Here is a 17039-nt window from a genome sequence, read left to right as displayed (position 1 = left end):
AAGTCGAATAAATATATAAAAGGATATTGCTGTCAAATACCAACTGAGATTGAGTAAATTAAATTTATATTTGTTTCTTCAATGCTGTACTTGGTACAGGTCACTGAACCTCTAAAACAGAAATAAAATTAGGTAACATACATTGGGCCTGAGATCCAGCAGTACTGCAGCTGAAATAAATGTCTTATGAGTTTGGCACCTCTGACAGTCCATTAGATACCAGTCAATGAAAGCAGCAGAAGGATGTGAAGATATAAAAGTGTAGTAGCCCACAAATATTTGTTCAGATTGTTTTTCCTTTGGATAAAGACACCTGCCTGATTACTACTTTTTACCTCCAATCCTTTCCTCTCAGAGGTGATTTGCAGAAACAAGCTGGAGAGGGTGGGTAAACACAAAGGGGTTAAAGGGGAAACTGTTTAATAACAGTAGTAAAATGCAGGCTATTTTTGACATCTGGGTTAATGTCCATTATGCTCCATATGCTTTCCAAATGTTTGCAACAAGCACCCAGATACAAAAACAGATACCCATTCACATAGGCTTAAATTGCCCTCTCCTAACCTGTTACACATGGTACCTACATAAAAGACCAACAACTGATATGGTAATTAGTGAGTCAGAAAGAGAGGGAATGGCCACTTTATTGCAGGGAATTGGTATCTGACCAAATGTTAGTAGAGAAGGATATAATTCATGAAAAGCCATTAGGGCTATTTCTGCTCCTTAATCTATGACAAGTCATCTGCATTATAATGAGACATCTTTTAAAAAGCTGTCAGGACGAATTCCTTAGTTTCCTTCTCTAGACTCATTCATCATTACTGTGATCAGAGTACCAACAAACAATGGGAAATTATTTCATTTTCTGGAAACAAGTAACTAGACTGAAAAGCAGCATTTATAATGTAAGGCTATAACTCCCAAAGTCTTTCTCAAATGACCTCCTGGAACTCATCTGTGCCTCTTGCAACAACAAAATCTAAATGACATGAAGAAAAAAAATGCATTCTCAAATTTTACTTTTGTCTGTGCAAAACCATGAAAAGAATGACTCAATTAACTAAGACAAAGCCCTGGCACAGTACTATTCTGCATTCTGACCCTGCCACTAGGTTATTGTGTGACTGAGGAAAGTTGTATCATTTTACTGTGTCTAACTTGCTCTTTGCTGTAGCAGGGATAACATCAGGCTCCTCACAAGAATTTGCAAGGCTTAATGTTTGTAATGTGCCTTAATAGTCTTGGATGAGTGCTAAGTATTCTGATTTTTCAGTTCCTGCATTTGATTAAAACTGAAATAACATAATAAAAATTAAATTAATATATTAAATTACAAGTAAAGAGCAAGCATGTGGTTTGTAGAACTACTTGTAACACTTTTAATAAGAACATGTATTACAGCCTAGGTGATTCCCAAGGTCTGTAATGACATGTACCATGTGGGCATAACTTAGCAACTGCAGAATCCCCCCAGATGTTTGATTCAGCCAAAAATCTGTTCGTGGCTTCTGTGCAAGCCCAGAGCTCAGACCAGTGGGAACACTGCGGGCTGGTTTTCCCCTGCCCCTGAAGTGCAGTTGCAAACATGATCACAGTCTAAATACTTGCAACTCAGCACAAGAAACAATATTAGGTAGCACAGATCTGCTGGAGTGCTTGCCACTATGTAGTTCCCTTAACACAGGATATGAAAATGACATGACATGTAGTATTTGAACTTCTCTGTCATTACAATTCCAACAGTAAATACTGTTTTTGCTACTTCCCCCTGGCTTAACTTTCAGGGAAAGAATGAAAACCCACCTCTCACTTTCTAAAGAACACAGTAACCTGTGAAACGCTGTTACATCGACGTGAAAATCTATAGTGAGGAGGGGAAAGAAGAGAAATAATTAAGACATAAAATTGTATCCAACCTACACAGAAAGCTTTCAATGCCAAGATGCCAAAGACACCTAAGACACTTGTTGAACTGAGTGAAAAGGTAAAATCTAGTTTAAATTTATAGCATTCCTTCAGTGTCCCTCTAGGAGTTTGGCTTTTTGCCAGTGTTCCTTGTTAAAAATTTGTTAAACGTGTTTGGCATTAATGCAAACACAAAGTGCTCATTTGTTACAAATTCTATTGGAATGCATTCATTTAAGGCAATGAAGTAGTTACCAGAAAAGAAAAAATGTTCATTAAGTACATTTTAAAAATACAATGATGTATGCGGTGCATAACTATGGCGCCCCAGTGGCTGTATAAATATCTGACAGAATAACCACAAGTTGTGTTTGGTTTGAAATTGGAATCTTTTAAACATAACCGATAGAACAAAACCTGGTTTTGTTTGTTGTCAAAACTGATGTTAGTCTTTTTTGTTTAGAACTAGTTAAAATAACCAAAGTTTTGGCAGACAATTTCTTACATCTCAAATCAATAAAGCCCACAGGTTCAAGTAAAGCTAAAGGAAGTTTCTTGATTTGAAGGGTAAGTGCAGCACTGCACATTATCTGAAGAACACTGAACACAGAAAGTAAACACCCTTCTTGGAGGAGAACAAATTTTAGTCATTCTTAAAAATTCCACTTAAGGAAATGTTACCTGGGAGATCTGCAACTGTCTGACAACAGTCAGGGATACCAAGGCAAAAACGTCCTGCTCTACTCTTAATGCACTAATCCTTTCAAAAAATAAATAGCTCAAACCTAGTTTACAAAATCCTAATAAAAAACCCCTCTTCCGTAATAATGGGAAATGTCCCTGATAATGATAATACTGCATTTTGATTAAGCAATTCTGAGGTGTATTTCTTTGAGGGTAGAAAATACCTTCCTAGCTACATTCTAAAAGTAGAACAATTTTTCCTTTTATTTTTTCTGATTTGTAGTTACAATGAAGCTTAGAAATGGTGAACACATTAGTAAAATATATTTTAAAATAAAGATCCAGAAACTGTGTGGTTTAATTAAATATTGAAAGGTTCACAAAAAAATCAGTATAAAAAGTTATTTATGAAGCCAAAATTAACTTTGTTCCAATTCTGGCAAAGAAATTATTTATCCCATTTGTTGCTATTTGTGTTTTAAATTCATTATACAGTAAACTTCAGAAGAATCTCCAGCTGGTGGTGGAATCACTGCATGAGTGTGATGAACTTTCCATATTGCTATAATGCCAGAATTGTTAATCTGAGCTAGGGACAGAAGCAGATACCATTGGGACGAATAAAATCAAATGGATTCAAGCCCTCTAGAGAGTGAAAGTCCTTGAAAACTACTGTAAAATTCTATTATAAAATTAGATTAAGTTTATGAACCTTGAGACTATTTGGACAAGGATGCCTTCTCTCCCGGGAATATTTATAAATCAAAACTAGACAAGTGGTATATAAGTTGAAAGACAGCTTCTTTTCCTTTTTTTAATAAACTTTTTATTTACATAAAACAAGTCTAGTTCAAATCAAAGCCCTTCAGAAAGATGAGAAAATTCAGCACATATTCTTCAATCTGTCACTTTCACACTGAATTAAGAAGAGGATTATGGGAAATACTATGGATGGCTTCAGCTGACTAACACTCTTTGAGGGGCTGAGCTGGAGCATACTGAAGATGATGGAAGAATTTCCATTGACTCCAGCGAGCCCAAGCGCTGCTCATGGAGGCAGCAGCAACTCAAGCAGCACCAGGTCTGGGGCTCTTTGTCAAGACATTTATGACTTCCTTCAGATGCAGCATGTGAGAACATTAAAATTTATTTATTTCTTTATTTTTTTTGTTAAATCAAACATAAGTGACAAATAAAGATGAGTTCTTGGGTAAAGTGGTTCAAACAACAGGAGTTCCCAATGCGATCCTAAAAACTGTCAATAGCAGAGATTACTTAATGAAATTTGAAAGAGCCTTTTTCATCCTTGCTGATGTGGAATGCCATATATTCTCATGCTAGGGACTAATTAGGGGCCTTTTTTGAAGATCAAGGTTTTGAGATCTCTGCTTCTTAATAACATGGTTTGCCTGTCTGCCACCTGGGACAAGGCAAGGCTCTCTCTAACTCCTGAACAGCAGGCACTGCCTTAGGCCATTGCAAGTGCAGGCAGGAAACTGATCCTGCCTTTGCAGTCGTTTAACCCGTTCACTGCCAGCCCTCCACAAGCCCATGCAAAGTCCTGAACAGGCAGTGACCAACCCAGTGGGAAAGCATGAAATTATTATAATAAAAAAATCGTGCTGCTGGAAAACTGACATTAAGGGCAAAATTATTGTATTGGTGTCATGATGAAGATGGCATCAGAAACCATGGTCTCCTTATAGCCTGGACTGACTGCATGTGGCAGTGCCTGCTGCAAACCCACATACCACTTGCTGTGCTCTAAGCAGACAGACAGTTTGTGTTTCTGGTGACTGGGAAAAGAAGTGGTTAAATAAAAGCTGTGTCAAGCCCCCAATCTAATAAGTCATCTTATTAGGAAGTTGTGATGCCCTGTTTGCCCTAGCCTGTGGCTTGTCTGCTCCACTGAAAGGTCTCCTGCTGGGACCTTTGTGGCATTATATGAGGTAGAGAAGGCTGCTGCAATATATGAGCCTTGGTTTTGAGCAGCCAAAACAGCAGGAGAACCAAGCTGCAAAGAATTAAACATGTAACAACTTTGTAAAAGTACAGACAGTGATTGAGGTTGGCCCTTTTGCTATTGACACTTTCTGGCCCCTGTAGGTTGTGGTCACTAAGCCCATTAGAGTTGCAGTGTGGCAACATCTAGTTCAGCAAGTTCAATGTGTTTCTGTTTTATTTCTAAATACTGGATGCAAGCTGGCAGTGATAGGGGAGCAGAATATGGCACCAGAAATATGTCATAAACACAGTCATCATTGTCAGTGATGTGAAATTACTTTTCAAACTATTTATTTTTGGCAGATGGAGGTAGGGAGTATTTTTGCCTTTTGTTAACTGAAATTTAATTGCAACTTGCTGCATGTTTTGTTTAACTTTTTTTTTTTTGAAAAAAAGGGAAACCTCAAGGTGCTGTTTTCTCTTAAAAGAGATTTTTTTCACTGGATAGAGAACTCTTTGTTGCTAGAAATTAATTTCAAAATGAAAAAGCAATAGAATAAATAAGCCCACTAAAATCTCAGCTGCAATAGGTTTCACTTTTGAGCATCCACTTGTTTAAATCAACACTCCTTTCTCTGTTCTTATTTTTTTATTTCCTTAAGACAAAACATATATTTAATTAGGATTTTTAAAACTGCATTGTGAAATGGACAAAAAGATTAATTAAATCAATTAAAAGAGATATTACTGATATAACTGAGGTATAGGTTTCAATTATAAACCACAATAGGAGGTACAGATCAGAATGCTCCTTCCTGTCTCCCTAAGGACTACCCTTTTTTTCTGGGAACAGTGCAAGGTTTCTACTGCACATGGATGAGGATGCCTGTGGTCCCCGCGCTCTGAAGCTTCTCTTTGCCTTCCAAAACTACATTTGTGGCCCCACATTTTGTAAATCCCTGCAGATTCCTCACTGCCAGGAGTAACCAGTCTAGATATGGAGCAGATAAGTTGGCTGAACACTTGTGCCTCTGAAGCATTTGTCTCTCTCACTCCAGCCTGTTGGATATTGCTGCTGCCCTCATCCCCCAGTGAACTGTGACTTATTGAAGAGGTTAAATGTGCAGAGAATGACAGAGACAGGTCACAGTTGAAGTAGGGAAGGGGTTGGAAATCTTTTGTTCCTGTTTCCCCGGTGCCCTCCCCTGTTTCTTTGTGTGTCAGGTAAGAGGGTTTTTGCTGAGGCATGGTCACCCTTGGGGAGCACCCAGCTCCCTGCCACTGGCAGCACTGAGGAGGGCCCAGGGAGTTCCACAGAAATGAAAGGCTGCTCCTTTTGGAGGGACGAAAAACATGTCAAAGGCAAAGCACAGTCTTTCTCTGGCCACCAATGATGAAGGAGTGTTTCTTTTCTGTCCCTCGGAGTTTGCCTGAACTGAGCAAGGTCACAGCTGTGGCTTTCGTCTGGATGAGGGGAATTTCTAGAATTTGTAGGACTTAATTTTTTTTTCTGTCATGTTTTTTAGATTTGCTGATAGTTTGGGACTAGAAGGAAATTCTTAAAATCTCAAACATATTTGTCTGGTTGTAGGGATTATGACTTGGTTTTCACCTCATGCATTCTACCAGAGTCAGTCAATATTTAATAGCTAAAATTGACTGGCTGTTGTGCTTGGATAATTCTAGTTACTGTGGCTGTCACCACTCTCAGTTGTTAGAAGCATATTGGTTACTAGATGTTGTACCAGAGTAAATACTAATACTTTTGGTGGTTGTGGTGAGGAAGCTTAAATCTAAAAGCATTTCAGCCAGCAAGCAGGCATACAAGGGATGTACTCCTTCTTTTGAAGTATCCAAAGGCTGAATGGAGTGGGGAGGAAGAGAGGTGGTGAGGGCTGAGTGCAGGTTTGAGGTACTTCATGTGTGGGCCTATTTCTTCCCTTAGGAAATGCTGGATTCTTGGCTAGAGAGGACAAGTCTACTTGGAAGTGCTGGGCATAGCATGGTGTCCTTAGGGCAGATGACTCCAGTAACTTGGCAAAAGTTTGCTGGGTTTATCTTTTTCTTCACAAAATAATAATAAGAAAATTAATAAAGACGCACCTAATGGCTTTTGTCTACTTTTCCAATCACCTTGCTTATCTTCTAGAGTTGAAAATAAACTAATGAGCTTCAGAGTATTGATTTTAATATCTGTACCAACAGCTGCATATGTCTCTATCTATACTTCCTAATTTAGGTAAACCATTAACATGCCATTTCATGAGTTTGTTTGGCTAGTGAAAAGCCCTGTTCTTGTTAAAGTTACCCAGTCAGTTATATTTAAATACTACTACTGCTGTGGAGGGCATTCTGAGGTACTAATAATAATATAGAAGAAAAGAGAGTTTTGTTATATACCAAAAGCCTGTTTTACAGCACACAAGATATACTTCCATCTTCTTCTCCTCCACATGAGCCTCCATTTTTTTTATTTTACGTGGTTCATGATATGAACCTACTTATGAAAGCAAAGTGTGATATTTACAGTTGCATCTTTTAATGTGAAAAAGGAAAAGATACAACCAAAGAAAGTGTTAGTAAGTTTGGTCTATTTGAAGGAAGACCAATGCTGGATTCACTTAAAACTCCTTGAACTGCTCAAGCATTGCAATGACTGTGTGTGGCAGTGTGAACATGACCATACACGCTCGACAGCTACTTATTTTTTAAATACCCCTCCAAACAACACACAGCATTTTGAAATCTAACTTGTGTGGTCTAATTATGCAATAATTTTTATACTTTAGGCCCCAATATTATGAGCTTCTCCACAATTAGGGGTTTGCCCACGCATTTCTCAGTGCATGATAGGGAAGACTTAGGGACCAGTTCTGGTGAGCATATAAGCGTATGTTTTCATTTTTACTTTAAGTGAGACTTAAATGTGCACCTAACATTAAGGGAATGCTTGAGTCTTTCCTGAAAGGGACCTTACAGTCTATTCTTCTACTAAGGACATGCCTATAATACGCCATGCAGATCAAAGCCCTGGTTATCAGCATATCAATAATAACGATTATTGCATCAAGGGAAATACTAAAATAGCAATAAGGAACTTGTTTAAGCAAAATCATGCTCCCCTCAATCTCCAAACACCATCTTTTTAACCATTTATGAACTCAAAAGCATGCAAGTGTGTAAGAGTTAGCAAGATCAGAGGCTTAGATTGCAAGATTTCTAAAGCAGATACTCAGACCTTCCATGCAAGTGTCAAATACAGGTAAACATATAAAAATATGAACTTCATTACAAAATCCTGTAACATTACAAGGGCAACAATTTCTACCTGATACATTTATAAAAAACTGATGCATTGCAATTAAACTGTGTTTAGCAATACAAGACTAGTAAATTTATGAGCAAAAAAAAATAAATCACTGCAATCCATTATTAAACACAACTTGCACCAAATAGTGTTTTGTCTAGAGAACACCTATGCCCTTTTTCTTTCCCCTATCTCCCATTTCAACTGTGCAGAGACCTCTATTTTCAATCTATTTTTCTGCTTGCCTAAGCTTTATTTCTCCCCACTCCTTTTTGCTGCATTCTCTGCAGCAGTACTCTTACCAATCTGCCAGTCATTGTTGCCCATCTCTGACCAACTCATTGCTGAGTGGTGGTATTGGACTATAGCTGAAAATAGTGTGAGAACATCACCATCTACTATACCTTCAGTTCTGTTGGTTAGAACAAAATAAAACACAAGAAGAGTCATTAACAAAAGCATTTTTGAGGACAACAATTTGCTAATTAAAAACAGCAAAACAAAACCAGAAGACGCTCTTGCTGTGCATGCACAAATATGTCAACCCCACTAAGGAAAAAGTTAAGCCCAGAGTGGATCTTAACTCATAGAAGCAACTTGGAAACTAAGACTAATGTTAGCACTACAAAATTTGTTCATTTCTCCATTAATTTTAGAGTGAATAGGAACAAAACTGGTATTTTAAAAAAATCTTTTCCACGGAAACAACTTGAAAGAAGAGATAGATTTGTCTTGAAAGACAAAAGAGTTTCAGGACTACTACTTACCAAAAAACTTTGTCCTTACTGGACTCCCTCATTCAAGATGAGAAAACCAAATTTGTAAACACAACCTAATTTCTCATTAAGTATTCTAAATACAAATAAAATCAGCCAGCCCATTTAATTCTAAAAGTCTAGATTTATTTTTTTCCACATACTTGCATGTCTTGCCTAATTTTCTATCTGAACTTAAAGATATAATTTAGGTCACCACTGCTACATACACATTCCTATTTATACACTATAGATAGGAAACAGTGCCCGCTCCTATATCAAGATTCAGCAAAAAAGCACAGCTGGACCATGATTTCATATTTGAATTTAGTGTACTGTGTTGTGAGGCCTAGTATATAAAGTGCACGGATTAAATCAAAGAACATGTTTTCACTGCATTATTTTAATGAGACAAACTTGTTTTTATAAGCATTTGCATTGATCAAGCTAAACTAACTTTGTATTAATTTGTCTAAGCTACTTGTGCTTTTGGACAAGCCAATATTTGCAGCATATACCCTAACTGTAATTTATCAATCATTTTATCATCAAAAGCAATTGATGAAGCCAGGAATTGCTTTTTAACAAAGCTCAACAATTAACAATTAAAACCCAACAAAACCCCCAGTAAATTTCTCATGCAAGTTATGAGATCCCAAGCATAGGACATTAAAAATGAGGAGGAGGAGGACCACCTGTGCCTTTTGCAGATTTTTTTTCCAATAGAATATGTTGGGATCTTTACTTTCATTTAATGAAATGAAATCTTATTTTTTAATTCCCTAAGGTACGTACCTTGCACCATTAGGCATTGCCACAGTAATGACCCCAAATTGTTTTGCAGGCTCATGGAAAATACAGCTTGTTCCAGTAATATTTTCTAATTTTGAAGTGTGGATCAGGAACAACTTGCGCCTTTCACTATCCCTCTGCAGAAGGAAGCAGGGCCTGCCTTTGCCCTCCAGGGAATGCATCCACCAGGCTCCCCACAATGCATGTGTCCCTGAGAGCTCAGGGCTCTCTGCTAAATCCGGAACGTTGCCTTTGATAACCATCAATAGACCAAGATTAGCACTGTTCCAACTACATGTATACTTGTGGTCTCTGCAGTTGGCATGGAAAGCCTGGGCAACAGTCATAAGATATTTGAGTAAGAATTGCTTGCATTATACCTAGAATCCACTGCCTGCTTTTTTCACTAAGTGTCCACATTGTAGGAAAATTTATCAGTAATTTCATATTCACACCCTTCAGACTATTAATGATTTTAGAGACTTCTCATATTTCTACTTCTTTTCCAAACTGAAGAATTATATTACAATACTCTGTCTTTACATGGAAACAATTTGAAACCTCTGTCATCTCCATCATCCTTTCTTCTAGCCTCTCCTGTGCTCTCTATTAATTCTCTTTCAGAAATGTTTGGAATAGCAAAGATGCAGTCAAACCTTGATCACGGACAGGGGTTAAAAATAGCTTTGTGCTTAAGTATCCATTTCTTGCCTAATTGTTTATAATACATTTTGCCTTTTTGATTACTGCTGCAAATAAAGCTAAGTTTTTGGAGGACTATGCACAATAATTCCAACAAATCTATCCTGAAGGGTGATGGGTAAGTTACATCCTGACATTTGGTATGTAGTGTTAGGGTTGCTTTTCTCTCATATGTTTCATTTTACATTTATCTAATGGAAATTTTATCTGCCATTCCCTCAAGTCACTGCAACCTTGATTTTGAATTTTCAGAATTCCTCCAATTCTGCAGAGGAACAAAATAGATTTCAAACCCATTTCGTGGGAAATTCCCATTAAATACATCTGGTTTCTTAAAAGAATGAGCTGAAACCTGCAGGGCAGCTGGGATTGAGGGAAGGCAACAGATATATTTCCATTCTGTGCATAATTCAACAAAGTGCCAATCCATGCTTGTGGAATCCTTTTCTGTGCTGGTATTGCTGGCTGACACAGTGTCAGCATTCTTCAGGATTATGCCATTATCAGCCTGTACTGGGACCCTTTAAAACAGCTGAAATAAAAGGGCTTTTTTTGCATATTTATGCCATCCTGCTCTGAGAACTTCCTGTTGGCCCCAGTAAATCTCTTTGCTAAATTTCAGTGGACTCTCGTGGTGTTCCAGCTGTTAGATAAACTTCCAAGGATATTTTTGTGACAGGTACAAACCTAGACAGGAAATCTCAAGGAGAAATCCTAAATTAATTATATGTCAACATTCAAGCCACAAGAAGGAGCAATTGTCATAAATTTTTGAAAGTTAGAATCCAATTTTAGTTGTAAGTGCAAAAAAGTTCAGTGACTCTGTTGTGAGTCAGTGCCAATAAAATAATATATTTCACATTCTTTAACAGTTCACTTTGGCTAAACATAGAAGGGAAGAAGCTGAGATTAGTGAACTGTATATTTAAATCACATAAAAAGACTACAGACATGAACCAGTAACAAGTTGTAGATTTAAAAACTGTAACTCAGTATTGCCTAATCTTGTCTCACTCACCTTTTTGAAAATACATACAAAATACAAGCTAATTTTATGCTAAATGAAAACATCTTCACTACCTGAAAATCTGATAATCATACCAAGAAAATCTGTCTGCAATACCACGCCACAAGTATCCCAGCTCTCTTCCCCTCTGCACACACACACCGTGTGTCTCATTCGCTGCATAAATGCTGGTAATAGTGAGTAAGTGAGGGGTTGAGAGGGCACTGAGGGTTGGAACAGCACTGGCCCACAGAGGACTGCCCATGTTTCTCTGGTTTTAGCATTGCTGTGGATTTCTTGAAAGCTTTTGCAATTCCTCTGTGACATGCCCTTGCAGGAATGCTGAGGGCAGCATCCAGGACACATGGGCAGTCTGAGAACTCTGCAGCCACTGGGCACGTGGCGGAGATTCCTTACCCTGTTCCCCCAGTATCCAAAACATTTTCCTGGGCACACTATGGAGTGCCATAGCCTTGGCTATGCTGTCCAGCAGAGCTCCCCAGCAGCAGTGCTCTTCCCAGCCCATCAGCTGGGCACAGCTGGGAGCAGAGCTCTGATCCACCCCCAGCTGAGAGCAGCTGAAAAAGCCAAGCACTGCATGTCAGGTCAGGTACCCCAACAGCAGCCTTGTGCTCTGACCTGGTAGGGGGCCTTTTCCAGACCCGTCTGCCTGAAAACAAAAGGGACAGTTTAGAGATACCCGTTTTCTCAGTACATAGAAAATGTGTCATGGGAGTAGGGAGAGAGGGAGTGGGAGGAAAAATATTAAGCTTTGCAGGCTGCATTTCTCGATGCAGCTTTGGGGCAAAATGGGAGGTGCATGTGGTCCTCATTCTGGCACCAGGTCTATAACAAGCCCTGGCAGAGCAATGCACTGCTCTAAACCCACCAATACAGACCTCAGGAGGCTGCCTACCAGTATGGAGCTAGTGGTGAGAAATTTTACCAGTCACAGCTACTACTCCCACCCTTGGTAGAGCTTTTGTACCACCAGCGTTTGGTTCCACAGCCCTGCACACATTGCTCATAACAGAAAAGCCCACGCAAGGAGATGCAGCCACTTTCCTCATCTAGAGGCAAGACAAAGAGAGCAAACTAGACAATCGGCTCTACAGCAAGAATTGTTCAAGCTCAGAGGGAGAGAAAGACTGTTCAGACTATTGACAGGAGAGGCTAGAAAACAGTCATCTCACACAATGGGCACAAGGCCATGGCTGAGTATTCTGTTCATAAACAATATCCTTTTATATAATGCAGGTAACATTCCCCCTGCTTTGCTGAGTGCTTTCTCTTCACAGATGAAAGACACTAAAAAGATCCATGAAAAGCCCACGGAAATCTTTCAGATTATTTCAGTGGAGCTATGTCCAAATATTCCCAGGAAGCAAAGGCTCAGACCCATCTGCAGACAAAACTTGGCCCACAGCATAAATACGAATACATCAGAAATCCAGCAAAGCACCAGCAGGAACATACTGCACTTAACTGACCACCTTGATTCTGTGTCTCTGAAAGACTGTGGATAAATAACTATTTATGTTACCCTGGGAGAAAAGGAATGTATGATATGGCTATGAAACCACCTGGACTTTTACACATAAAAAGTGTTTTCACTACTTATGAAAAGCCAGACATGTAAATTACGCTACCTTTAGCAGGAAAAAATATGTGCCAAAGACCATGCCTAGGAGCAGAACTCAGGAAGAATGGGGGTATGGTCATGCCAGTTTTGCAGTGTTTTCTTTTACAAGCCTGTTTTACTGCTGAGGTGGGGGAGACCAGTGTTATTGCTTCCTCAGAAAGCTGTTCTCACAGGATTTGACTATTGGTCATGAAAATCTTACAAGGTCAGACAATCCTGTGAGATTTTAACAAATTGAGGGTTTCAACATGTTCCCAAGACTTTTGTTATGTCCATTTCTAAGATGGAAAGTAAAAGCCCCTTGCAAATGTGAATCCCTTGGGAAATCAGAATTAAATAGAAGCAAGTCTGGAGATCTGGATTCAATTCCCTTGAAAGTTTATACAAAATGCTTATCATATGTACTTCCATGATTTTCACCTGGAGAGATAAAACTGGCATTATCAGCAAAACTGTATCTGCATACTTAGCATGGGAATAGGCTTAGCCTGTTTTCATGGGGTTGAAAACTGATCATCTTGCAAGAACATGATGACACAGCCACAGCAACCTACGCCATTAGAGGTCCCCTCAAGCCTGATTGTTAGCTTTAGAACATTAGCAATCTGTGTATTTATCAAAATGTGGACACTAGAGTGGCTTGAAGTAGTTTCACTTCCTCTTAAATGATAATAAATTGGCAGCGTGAGTGTTGACTGCTTGAAATGAAACTTCATTACTTCAGAGGTTAATGGAGCAACCTCTCTCTGTTGATCTTTCTGTCACCATTGGCTACAAAAGACTCACTGACACAGTGCAGTTTTCAGGAGAGGCACAAGTATAACAGAGATTAACCACATCAAAAAGAATACTGTCCCGCTCCATTATATTCTGCAAAGCTGGTGTGCAGTAAATCACAATGGCCAGCAGTGTGAGCTGGCTTGTCTGGAAATAAAAATTGGCATAAAAGGAGGTGATGATGCTGTGTTACTGAAACAAATATCTTTCTGTCTTAGAAAAGAACAAAAGAGAAGAAAAAAAAAAAAAGGAAAAAAAATAAAAAAGAGAAAGCAGGAAAAAGGAAGAGAGAATAGGGGAAAGAGAGAGAAAGAAAATTAAAAGAGGAGAGGAGAGGAGAGGAGAGGAGAGGAGAGGAGAGGAGAGGAGAGGAGAGGAGAGGAGAGGAGAGGAGAGGAGAGGAGAGGAGAGGAGAGGAGAGGAGAGGAGAGGAGAGGAGACAGAAGAGTTAGTAGAGACCAAACAAAATGAGAATACTTTAATTATGATGTAAAGTATTAGGAGCTACTGACTTTGAGCTATTTTGCACTAATTCTATAGAATCCCTCTTGTATTTCTTACAGAAAGCTACACAGTGATTTAGCCAAACTACTGTTCTTTTAAAGGCTGAATTCATGCTTTTGCAGGAGATGAAGACTGACAGGGGAAGAGTAGGAGGTGGCCACTGAGATTCAAAGAGGATTACATTTAATGCTGGCTAAGTGAATAACCCACTGCATGAAAGTATATTCATTTAGGAAAATATGCCTCTTCTTGTTGTATGTTACTGCCCCGAAATGCCTGGAAAGTGTGATAACTTCCTGTCATTCTAACTCCTTTTGATCACTAACAACACAATTAACACCTCCTCACAATTCTGAACAGAGAACATGGCCAAGGAAACAGGACATTCTGTACATCCTATACACAAATAATTGGAAGTCTCTTCGGAGAAGGGAGATTACTCCTGTCCTACAAGCCACATCCACTTCGTCAGGAACACTAACCTAAATTCACAGTACATACCAGTTAGTTTTCTTTTTGTGAATATGTGGATGAAATAAAATTTTTCATTACAAATGCTTAATTTTTGGTCAATCTTTCTGTTCTCTTCAGCAAATAAACAGATGAATGCATAACTAAAAGTACATCAGACAAGCAATTACAGCACTGTCAGTGCATGCACGTATGAAGTAATTATATGTGTTGTGCAAACAGTTCAGGTGTGCTTCAGGTCACTTGTATCCACTTTCCACTTCCCACCCCCACTAATGGTTGGGATGGTGTTTAGCAAGTCTGACAACATGTCTACAGCAAATATATTAAATTCCCTTCTTGAACTCTTATCTTTTGGAAGTTTCACTTAGAACTGAATACTTTTGAGCATGAAACACATCAACCTGAACAAAAGCATCCACTTCCTACACACAGTAGCAGATACCTGGGCCTCTTACTGGAAGGCAACATTGATAATAAGAAGGGCCTGCTGATAGCACAAGGAAGGAGGAAACTACTGGAAATTATGGGAGATAAGGACGATCAGGATTTATTGCTGGAGAAGCAAATTGGGACTGAGATTCCAGGAAGCAACTCCTCTGAATGCCAGAGCAACTGTCACCTTCCTAGCCTTCGGTCTAAGTATTGTGAACAATGGACAGGAATTCAGTGTTGAGTTCCAGTTAGTGTTAGTGGCTCCTTTGAAGACCCTAGGACAAGTTGCTTAATCTCTCTGTATCAAGATTTTCTCAACAGTAAAAATAAAATAAAATAAATTTAAAAAAATAATTAAAAAAAGCAGCTACTAAAGCTGAAGTCCCTTACAACTTACAGATCAAAGTGGGATGTAAATACCAAGCTGTCTCCTGTGCTACTACACCATTTTCAATACTTTTAGGTTGAAAAACATATGGAGCATTATCTGAATTCAGGCTGATCAGGAGCCATGGCTAACTCTTTAAAGGAGTGAACACTGGTTCTGGGTGACAAATGTGGAAAAACTGGAGATGTTTTACTTTCACAGTATTTAGCTGTTCTCTAACTTAGGATCAAAAAATGAGGTCCACCAATTTGAAGCTGTGTATTGTAATAGCTGCTGTGCTGAGGTAGAAAGATAATCCTTTGGTGAATGATTTAAGAAAAGACAAAGGAAGACAAAACATTGATTCCAGGAATGTCAGTGAGTTGAGAATGTCTCTTCCACAAATATATCAAAGTCAAAATTGATAATTAAGGTGACAGTCATTCAGGTTCGAAAAGATACCACTTATAATATCTTTAGAAGTCACTGTCCCACTGGAAAAAGTTTGAGAAATTGTATGTTGCATAAAAATACAAACTGAATATGGGAATGTAAGACAACTCTTAAACATAGGAAAACTGCATACGAAGAGATTCAGAATGCAGGGATATGTACTTCAAAGCTACATTGCTGTAGACAGAATCAGCCACATTTCTCTTTGTGGCTCTCCTTTGAAGAAGGAACTTTGTGAGTAAGTGGGTGAGAGGTATAGCTGCCACTTGTAGGTGCACAAAGTTGTGCTTCCTTGGCCCAGAATGTTTCATTTTTGCCCCAGTCAAAATGGACTACGGGGCAGCTGGTCTATAGGTTAAGAAAACACTTTTAAATATCAGTGAGAATTTCATTCCAGTTTTCCTTCTATGCCCACAGAATTTTTTTTTCCATATCTCTAAATCACAGTTTGGCTCTGCTTAAATGCTGCTGCTGCAATGCCAAAGTAATATACAACTAATATAGCATTCAGAATTGTGTCCTGCAGCGCAATGGGGCCTGATGTAGATACATTTACACAAAAGCACTTCACCTGAACAACCCAGAGGAAAAAAAAGACTACTATGTATTGGAGAAGCTATTCAGTAACAGCCTAACAAAATAGGTGTTAGTACAGATCACCTTGCACAAAGGTAAGTTACAGGAAATAAGAAGCTCATAGAGAAATCCTAACACAGCAGAAAGTTTTGCATTTTCCGAAATAGTAAAATTCTATTACAGATATCAGGCATCAGGGTTTATTCATGTTGGTGTGCATATGTACAGATGCCTTATCACCCAACATCATAGCACAACAGTGAACTTTTATCTAAGTATGAAAGCGAACACTTCCCACTCTCAGTACATCACTGGAATTACAGAAACATCCCTATTTACAAAAGTAATTGAGCACAGACAGTTTACAAAACAACTACTATTAACTGCATTTCAAGGACATACATGGTGCCCAGAAAAGTCTATGGTAGGAAAATGAATCTCAAATATTTTTAAAATTTCACAGTAAGGAAATACTCTGGGTCTTTAAAATACATTTTGACTTTGCATCTTGAACTTTATATTTTATAAAAAACCCTTGGATCTTTCTTAATTAAGATTTTTAACAAGTGAGGGCAGAAATCTTTAAGGGAAACCTGTACCAATGTATTTTTCAATGAGATGAATGATTTTTTTTGTAAAAAAGCAACACTTCTTGATCTTTATCTCAATTTGCATGGTAGAAGTATTCAAGGAGAGAAGTATTACTGTCATTAGTA

General features: G+C 38.5%; 1 protein-coding gene across 4 annotated transcripts in view; it reads right to left on the bottom strand.

The window, feature by feature from the left end:
* Positions 1-17039, bottom strand: part of ERC2 (ELKS/RAB6-interacting/CAST family member 2) — a 445445-nt gene that overhangs the window by 4871 nt on the left and 423535 nt on the right. The gene's annotated exons all lie outside the window — the stretch shown is intronic.

This window comes from Apus apus, chromosome 9 (genome assembly GCF_020740795.1).
Source record: "Apus apus isolate bApuApu2 chromosome 9, bApuApu2.pri.cur, whole genome shotgun sequence".
In the NCBI taxonomy this organism is placed as follows: domain Eukaryota; kingdom Metazoa; phylum Chordata; class Aves; order Apodiformes; family Apodidae; genus Apus; species Apus apus.
This window is presented reverse-complemented; position numbering and strand designations above follow the sequence as displayed.